The sequence below is a fragment of the Neopelma chrysocephalum genome, unplaced genomic scaffold (genome assembly GCF_003984885.1).
Source record: "Neopelma chrysocephalum unplaced genomic scaffold, ASM398488v2 Primary Assembly neopelma1_84, whole genome shotgun sequence".
Lineage (NCBI taxonomy): Eukaryota > Metazoa > Chordata > Aves > Passeriformes > Pipridae > Neopelma > Neopelma chrysocephalum.
The window spans coordinates 10,422,878-10,432,442 of record NW_020897746.1 but is presented as its reverse complement, the minus strand read 5'-3'; the positions used below and the strand labels follow the sequence as shown (position 1 = coordinate 10,432,442).

Genomic DNA, 9,565 nt, shown 5'->3' with positions numbered 1-9,565 from the left:
TCATCCAACCTGGCCTTGGACACTTCCAGGGATCCAGGGGCAGCCACAGCTTCTCTGGGCAACCTGTGCCAGGGCATCCCCACCCTCAAAGGGAAGAATTTCTTCCTACATTAAGCTTAGAGTTACCCCATGTAACTCGTGGATGTGGGATTCATCCCAGCTGCCTTCAGCCATCCAGACTGTGGATGGAACACCCCAGCAGTGCCCAGGGAAAGAGAGATTTCTAGGGAATGACTCAGCCCCATCTGAGCCACTGTGTTCAGGACAGGGGGACAAAGATCACTGAATCACAGGATGGTCTGGGTTGGAAGAGACAATGAAGATCATCCAGTCCAACCACGTTCTCCAGGATGGAAAACTTACTTAGGTACTGAGTGAAACCTGAGAATAAAACCAGTCTTGAGCTGGGTACAGGCAGAAAATCCCTGTGGATTGGGTCTCCTGAAGTCAAGCAGCCAACAGAGCCCCAGTGATCCCCTCACAGCCTCCATCACCCCTGTGAGTGCTGTGTTACCTGTGAGTGGCTGTGCAGTGTGGGTGGTTCACGTTAAGAATTGTGTGTTATTCACACCCACCCTGCAAAGCTTGGGCAGCTCTGGTTGCTTTGACCACTTGCAGCTTCCAGTGATGTCAGGAGAGTTCTGCAGCAGGTGCCTCCAAAGACAGCTTGGTTATTATATTGTATTCTATTCCTTCCATGCCCCTTTCAGCAGAGCTGAAATGGGTTTGTAATAATTTTTAGCAATGTACAAGGGACCAGAAATTACAGAGTTTTAGTGGAGAATATTTTTATTGAAGACTTCTTTTTTTTTTTCATCTCTGCTCTAAGAGCACAGTATACACAACCTTTCTCCTCCAAAGCTGATAAATGGTTTAGCCATTATTTAAACTTTGGGAAAAGGCAGCTACAGAAATAACATTTTAATGTATTCCAGATTAGACTTCATGCTATATTTGTAATAAAGACTTGTTTCCAGCACTGGTTGGCAGATCACTCCCAGGGACAATTATCCAAATAGCTATTAGGATACGATTGCTCTCATTTCCAGGCAATGCAGGGTTGCCAGGACTCAGCTTGGCTGGAGCTTGGATTTTGGTTTGACTTTTGGAGAAAACCACAAGAATTTGTCAGCCCTCTTGGCCATAAGGGAGTCTCCTTGTCTTGGGGCTATTCTTTTTCCTCTGCGAGTGGGGAAGGCAAAACATGCCCTTGTTTGGTTTGGGTTCCTCTTTATTTCATTGTCTCTCCCCTAAGTGGCATCAGGAGGAGAAGGCTCAGGTGGGACTCAGGTGTGAGAGGCCTCTCCCATCATTCTGAGAGAAGAGGAGGCTCAGTTTGGGAAGAGCACGTGGATTCCAGAGGGGGAGGACTGAAAAGAAAACCAAAGGTCACGAATTTCTTTTACTGGGGGAAGGGAGCCTAAGGGAGGGAGTGCTCAATGCCAAGCTAAATCAGTGTTAGTTGGGAGTGGAGACTCCCTCTCTTTATGCATTATGCTAATGTGTCACTTGGCAGGTCTGAATCACCCTGGCTGCCTCAGTCAGGAGCCTGAGTCGAAGAACACCAACTCCCTGAGAAGGGAAAAGGTCTCCTTGTGCCAGGGAACATGTTCTGTGGTGAGATGATGTCATTGTTTAAGTCACAGAGGCAGTGGGCAGGAAGCTTTTTCATATTGAAAGATAAGTAGGCCCACAATGGTCCCTGAATCTCCGAGTAACTCCAACCATCCCCTTTTCTAGAGCTTAGAACAGAAACAGGTTCCTTATTTATGGCCAGTCTGGCCATGGGTGCTGCTCAGAGCAGCAGGCAGAGGTTGAGGACTGGGGTGTCTCTCTGTCCCAGGTCTTACAAAGTTCTTTTCAAGACTTTACATTAGTTACTTCAGTGATGTAAAATGGAGATAATAAATCTGGAACCAAAGCAGTAGGTTTAGATGAGATGTTGGGGAGAAATTCCTCCCTGTGAGGGTGGGGAGGCCCTGGCACAGTTTGCCCAGAGAAGCTGTGGCTGCTCCTGGATCTCTGGAAGTGTCCAAGGCCAGGTTGGACGGGGCTTGGAGCAACGTGGGCTAGTGGAAGGTGTCCCTGCCCATGGCAGGGGGTGGAATGGGATGATTTTTAAGGTTTCTCACAACTCAGGTCATTCCATGGTTCTGTGATGAGTATTGCATTGCTGAAATGAAATTAGGAAGGGTGATGAGCTCCTAGTGACAACAGGGGACTTGATGAAGGATCCAAAGCTCCTTTGCTCTTCTGTATTTCCAGCACCAGATAAAAGGCTTTGGATAAACACATCCCATTTCAGACATGTCCAGCATTTCTGAAAAATCCCTTTCTAAACTCTTTGTTTCTCAAGAAGAGGAGAAGGTTCAGGACTAAACATACTTTTTTCTCATTTGCTTGTCATGAATAACAACTGCATTATATATACAACATATATACACACACTATATATATATATTTATATGTATACAATATGCTCTATTGTAGCTGCACAATGAACCACTACCTCAGCCACAGGAGCTGATAAACACCCTGGCAGTCAGGGCTGGTCAAAATGAAAACATTTAAAGGACATTTAGAGAATATCACAGGCCCTTTTTACGAACTAATCTCAAGATCTCTGCTCTCCACTCGGGTCCCCCCGTGAAGATTTTCCGTGGGGCGAGTGCAGCAAACCTTGAATGCACAGAAACCCTCCCTGGCTGGCTCTGCTCCAAAACAATGACTGCACCAGAGGGGCTCAGGCATATCCTACCAATGGAGCAGAAAATTGCTTCAAGGCTAAAGCAGTAACACCTTGGCAGGGCCTGTAATTAGCAATAAAGCAGCACCCATGGCCAATGGGGCCATTGTGCCCCATATTCCATTTTTGCTCTTTGGTGCTGAGGGGGAAACGTGTGTGTGAGTGAGAATGAGAGCACAGAGGTAAATCCCCATCCAGGAGGCTCATGATGAATGTGCTGCAGTTGGCACGGAGTGGAACACGTGCCAAGATGGGGCCCTCTTGTTCCTTCCAGTCCCTCCCCCCCCACCAAACACCACATTATATTTTTAGCATTTTTATTTTCTTGGAAAAATATATAAACTGCGGCTATAAAATGTGTTTAAACAAATGAAATGGAGCTAGCAGGTGTACAAAAAACGGCCCCAAAACGCTTCCCAGAGCTGCAGTTAAAAAATAAAAAAAAAAGTCAACTTAAATAGTTCCATAGTGGAAAAAAAATAATCTCCAGGTAGAGTATATAAATGTAATTTTTTTGCACTGTGCACTCAGTTTCATTTTTGACTCCTAAAACTTGCTTAGACTCATGCTGGGTTTGGATCTTCATTTCTCACCCAGATTAAAGGGGTTAAGAAATGATAGATTGTTGTAAATTTGGAGATCCCAGAATCCCAGCGTGGTTTGGGTGGAAAGGGACCTTAAATCCCATCTCATTCCCACTCTCTGCCATGGGCAGGGACACCTTCCACTGTCCCAGGTTGCTCCAAGCCCCGTCCAACCTGGCCTTGGACACTTCCAGGGATCCAGGGGCAGCCACAGCTTCTCCCAGCACATCCCATGGGAAGCTGATCTGCAAAGCTATGACTCTTTTTCTATTATTTACCATTTTTATCATCTCCTTGTTGAACCTGGAGAAGACTTTGGTTCACTTTGACAATTATTTTTATTAATTTTTAGTAGAATAGGGTTGCATTTCCCAGCTTAATCCAAACTGAAGGACTGCTGGCAGTGCACAGAAAAATATAAGTATGTATAGAGAGATTTGTATATGTGTGTGTGTGTATAGAGAAGATGTCAGTCCAAAATAATTTATAATCAAAATACACCATTTGCCAAGAGACAGGAGGCTGTGCAAAGAAAGAAAATAATTCATTCTAAGTGGAGCTGGAAATAGGGTTTTGTACTGTGCTTGTGCTGCCTGGTTTGGGGGAAATCCGATAGGAAAGGAACTGTCTGGGAGGTTAAAATTCGATGGATTCTGATTTCTCTTTGCCCCTCTGAAGGCTCAGAGGGGTCAATACCTCGAATTTTGGGCAAGGCCCATCACCAGCTCTTTGTGACAATTGCTGAGCAATTTTAGCACAGAGAGGGAGGAGTTGGGCTTTCATTTGATGTGAAAAGTGACATTTTTTACACCTGGCTCTGAACATTTTTCTCTACCTACCGAAATTTTGGTAAACTTTTGGTTCTCTCTACCAGTCCTGCAGCCAACTTTCTTTCCAGCAATCAAGAACAGCAAAATACATTATTTTTAAATTAAACAAACCTTGACTTTTCTTTTCCATGAGAAATTACTGAGAGCACAGCAAAATGTATCACGTTCATATTTCCAATCTTTCAGAAACAGTTTGGTTCTCTAAGTAGAATTTTTAATGCATAAATTTCATGCAAGATCAAAATTTATTAAACCCTATTTTCCCATCTCTGCTCATTTGCTTTAGCCTAAGATTTCCTCTTTAGCTCTAATGGACATGTTATAACAATTATTTTTACTGGAATACAGTTCACAAATATGAAATGATTTTTTAAATAGAGTTATGATTTCTATTGTCTCGACTAAGTAAAACTAATTAATGTGAAGTATATTCTGGATTAATCTCACCCTGAGATGTTTGATTCAGATCTTCAATCCTGATGACTTTATTGAACACCCAGAGTTCCTCTGGTTTGTTAATTGGGGTGTGACTCTCCAGCCCCACTCTGTGCTGATGAGAGTATTAATCCTCAATGTTGACAAATCCATATAGATGGATTATTCCCAATTTTCTTTTAATGGGTCATTTTCTTCTGAATGGGCAATTCATTCCATCACTGCCCTGCAGAACTGCAGACCTGCTTTAAATCTGGCTGGCTGTGAGTGTGATACGAGTTGTGTGAGTTGTTGAGGACTCGTTTAGAACCTGAGGAGGAAAAGAACTGGAAAAATGGAAAAATGGAAGGGATGGTTCCCTTGTTTGAGATACAGAGCTCCTGGCTGCAGAAGGAGGCAAAGACAATTTAAATTAAAACATTTCTGAAGGGCTGTTGAAAAAGGTTTGGAGAGGTCTCCTCATCTCATGTAACATCCCCATTATTCCAAGCTTTTTTGGTATCCTCATCCCTGACCAGAATTACAACCCTGATGACCAGGAATTACTTCTTAAAGCCTGAAATCCATCCAGTTCTGTTCTAACAGCAGTGGACTCAGGGAAGAGCTATTTTAAACCCAAGATCCACGTGTGGTGTGAAGTTTATAATGGTTTGCAGGGAGGCTGCTCAGAGGACTCAGTGTTTGAGCCCGTCCCTGTGCACAGACAAGTGAATTCTTTTCAAACAAACAGGGTGGAAATTCTTGGCTTCTCCAGGAACCAGCCTTGTTTCCAGCGGCTCGTGGTTTGGATTCCCATCCTGCCCCTGGCATTCCAGTTTTCCCCCTGCTTGCCACAGCTAGATTCTGTTTGCTGTTTCTGGACCGAAGTGCTGAACAAGATCCTGGTGCCTCAGGTAGGCGATGTTTTACCGTGCAGGAAGAAATCCCTGTCTGAAGGCAGGGAATGGAACCTCCTGGTTAACAACTGGCAGCCCTACAGGAAAAGGAACTGAGCTGCCTTCAGTAGGTAACTTATTAATGGCTGGTGTTTAATTTCTTAGAGGTAAAACACAAGAATCTGGTGGTCCTCACATTAGTGCTCGAGCTCCAGCAAAGCCTGGGTAGAAAGGCAGTGCTGTTTCCTTCCAGCCACCATTAAGGGCCTGGCAGATCTGCCAGAAAAGGGAAAATTAACCTTCTGTGGAAATCCAGCAAAAGGCCTTTTCCCCTTTAAATCATGAAAGGAGAACTTAATGATGCATCAGCCTGCAGAGTGTGCTCAGCCAGAGGCAGGTTTGGGGATGTCTGACTGGATGCTTTGGAGGCACTGAAGCTCCAGATTTCCTCCTTAGGACCTTCCAGATGTATTGGAGGTGGAATAACTGCATTGCCCTCTGATTTCTGAACTGGTGAAGATCAGAGGCTGTTGGGATCAGGGATAATGTGTTGCTGAACTTTATTGTGCTCAACATGTGCCAGTTCCTTCGTTCTGGGAGAAAAAACAGCATCAAGGAGAGAAGGAAGAGTCAGAGACAACTGGAGTTTGGCTGGCAAAAAGCTCAGTGAGGCATAAATGAAAGGGTTGTGATTATGCTCAAAATGATAGTGACCAAAAAAAGGAGAAATCCTGTCTTTTCTAAGACCCCCTTAAATGCAAAGGCTCATCTAGAGCCAACAGATGCATGGTACAGAATTTTCATTGGCTGGAGACCAAATTAGGGACAATGCTCTACATGAAACTTGCTCATTTGACCAATGTTATGCTTCATTTTCATCAGTGCTGTCCATGGAATATTAGATATTCTGGCAGTTATTTAATAAGGCGAATGCACACAAGGAGCCCTTTAAGGTAAAAAGTAAAATAATCTCTATTTTCTCTTCAGGAGGTTTTGGCAAATGGGAAAAGATGGAGAGGAGGGAATAGAAAGTGCATGTGAAACAAAAGTTTTAACAGTCTGTCTAACCAATTGGTATAATTAAGTTTTACTTCAGCCCTCAGGAAACCCCAGGGAAGTTTGTGGCATCCCAGTTCATGTGCATATTAAGTAGAGGATCAGGTAACCTTCATGCAATGTTGGAAAGGGCTGTTTTTGAAGAGTTATGGCCCCCATTTAGAGCTGTGTCAGCCTGAGGTAGCTCTGGGCTGCAGCAGTGTTACTCCAGAACTATATTGGGCTGCACAGAGTTGGGTTTGGATTCACCAAAGTTCTCCAAATGAGAAGTGGAGGCTGTGGAAATGAAGGGAAGAACATGAGCTTATCCAAATGGATGGAACCCCTGGCCAGACACCCCTGGGAATCAGCTACAGTGGGACAACACCAGGGATCCATGAGGGATGTGCAGGATGTGCTGTGAGAAGCTGAACAATGTTCTCCTGTTGTCCCACACAAAACCAGTTCCCATCTCCCTCCCTTCTGACTGGTGCTGAGATGTAGAAGATCTTCCAGCACTGTTGGTGAAAACCCTTGAGGTGGTGTCAGAGATGCTGGAATTTGGTCCCATTTTATTCCCTTGAGCCACACTTCCATGTCATAGAAGCGTGGAATGCTTTGGGTTGGAAATGGACCTTGAAGATCATGTAGTTCCAACCCCCCTGCCCTGGGCAGGATTTCCATCCCAAAGGGATGTGGAGGCACAAGGAGGGCACAGCACCTCCAGGATTCCCTTGGGGGGGAGCAGAGTGGGATCTGCCTGTCTCTGCCTCGTGACCCTGGCACAGCCATGCTGGAAGAAACCAGTGCCATAAAGATTAATCCCTTCTGATTGTCATGAATGGTGTCTCCCAGTGACAAAGTGGTAATGGGAGTAACCTCTTCAACAAAGGCAACATTGTCCCCTCAGCAGGTTGGTTGGCAAACCAGCAATTTTACTTTCTTCCAAACATACTTATCTGCCCAATACTCCCAGATCTGCTCACCCTCAATAGGCTCAAATCCTCAAGTTTCTTACAGCCCAGGAGCCAGTGTCGTATCTGCACCCAGCCCTTCTTTACTGCTTAAAACTCTCAGTTTACACTGACATTATTTCTTCCATTCAATACGTGGGTAAATCCTCAGCTGCTGAAATCAGGCCTGTTCCTCTGGGTAGAGTTCACATTGCAAGTTGTTCCAAATAAAAAATTGTGTTCTCATTCTAACTGGAGAGGAAAGCATGGGAGGACTCTGTGTACAAACTGGTTCATTATAATTTTAGTAGGGTCCCTGAGAAGATCCCAATTATGTGATCCCAATCACCCCAATCTCCTTGTGTACCAGGGAAATAAGGAGCGAGGAGGAAGGAGACTGCAACTCATTTTAACCACTAATGAGATTCAAAGCCCCAGATTCCACCCCTTACCCCCTTTTCCCTTCTTTAGCCCTCAGTCCTCCAAAAGTCCCCAAATATGATCCAGCACTTTAGGAGACAAACATTCCTCTGGTGTTTCAGGAGTGCTGAGGTGGGAGATATAGATTTACCGAGGCCTTACAGCCAGGGGGTTTTTTTAGCCCCCCAAACAATGCTGGTATAGAACATGTCCTCACAAAATATTCAACCCTTGCACATTTCCATTTTGGGCTTGCAACCAGGTGTGTCTGAGCTCTCTGCAGCAGGGTTTTACCCAGCGTGGTTCCTGGAATCCAAATGCAGTTTATCCCCCTGTGTTTTCCCAGCAGCCTCAGTTCCTGGACAAGCAGTTCCTGCCTCGCACGTAGGTCACCTCCATGCTGGAAAAAACCAGAAGGACCTGCAAATAGCTCACCTCACGTCCTCCAAAACACACAGGCACCTTCCCTGAGTTGTTTCTCTTGGATTTCTTGGCTTGGCTGCCTCGAAAGTTTGGGGATGTGCAGACCTGGTGCTCCAACTGTTTGGACAAAGCGATGGCGATGGAAGGATTAAGGCTGTGGCACCCTCTGAGCTCCCTGTCGTGGGATCCAAACCAACCAAACTGGGAGCAAACAGGACCTTTCCATCAGCCCCTCCATACATCAGTGTCCTGGTGTGAGCAGGGAGCACAGCCTGAACCCACAGGGGGTGTTTCTTTAGCCCTGGTGGCAGCAGCACATTCCTGGGCTGGGGAATGTCCCGGGCTCCCTCTCACAGGTGATTTTCTGCTCCAGCAGCACTTTCCCAGCTGCTCCCTGGGAATGGCACGAGTGGAGCAGTTCATGAATTTGCTGCTCTGTGAGAAGCTGTTTGAGTTGCTCTGCAGGGGCTCCCGTGGAGTGGGTGAGACACCTGCCAGGAGGGCTGGCTTTGGGATGATCCTGCCTCTTGGAAAGGCTTTGGGCTGGATGATTCCTTGAGGTCCCTCCGAGCCCGGATTCTAAACATCTGTATTTTCACCCCCGTCGCATCAAAGGTTTGTCTTTATTTCCTTCCCAAGTCATCACTCTCCTTGCTCCTGCTAGGAAGCAGAATTCCCCTCCATGCAGAGCATTAAACCACCCCACTAATGACAGAAGGGTTAAAAACATGATTGGTGGGCAAAGCCCCCCTTTTTTTTCTGCAAGGTTGGTTGAAATTGTGAATCGAGACTGACAGCTTGCCTGAGTGTTTGTGGTTCAATTTGAAACCACAAGACCCAGAAGCACATGGTTTAGATTCAGTGTCTTTCTCCAGCTAACACGAACCATTTGTTCCAGCAGCTTGGCTATCTCTTGGAGAAGAGTTCTGCACCGGGATCAGCCTTGATTCACCCCAGACATTCGGATGGAAACCCGAAGGAAAAAAAAAAAGGAATAAAAAAATTTCCCCAAACAAAGCCTCGCATTTACTTTTTTCTTGTTTATTTTTGCAGCTTGTAAAGGGAGCTACTAATATCCCGGTTATTAAAAAAAAAAAAGAGGAAAAACAAAAAAGAAAATGTGAAATGCCAATCAAAAGCGGCGCCAAATTAGGTGGTGTTTACTTCAAAAATACGTGTTTCATTGCCTTTTTTAAGGCAAATTCCTGTAATGTAGTAATGTCAGGGAGGGCATGGAAAGAAGAGGTTTAATTGACTCAAAAAT

The 9,565-nt window shown here is 45.2% G+C and overlaps 1 long non-coding RNA gene across 1 annotated transcript; it reads left to right on the top strand.

Annotated features, from left to right (window-relative positions):
* The first annotated feature begins 7,180 nt into the window (after positions 1-7,180).
* Positions 7,181-9,280, top strand: LOC113971463. Its single transcript, XR_003535561.1, has 2 exons — positions 7,181-7,418; positions 9,203-9,280. It is a non-coding gene; the product is annotated as an uncharacterized LOC113971463 (long non-coding RNA).
* The last annotated feature ends 285 nt before the right edge of the window (positions 9,281-9,565 follow it).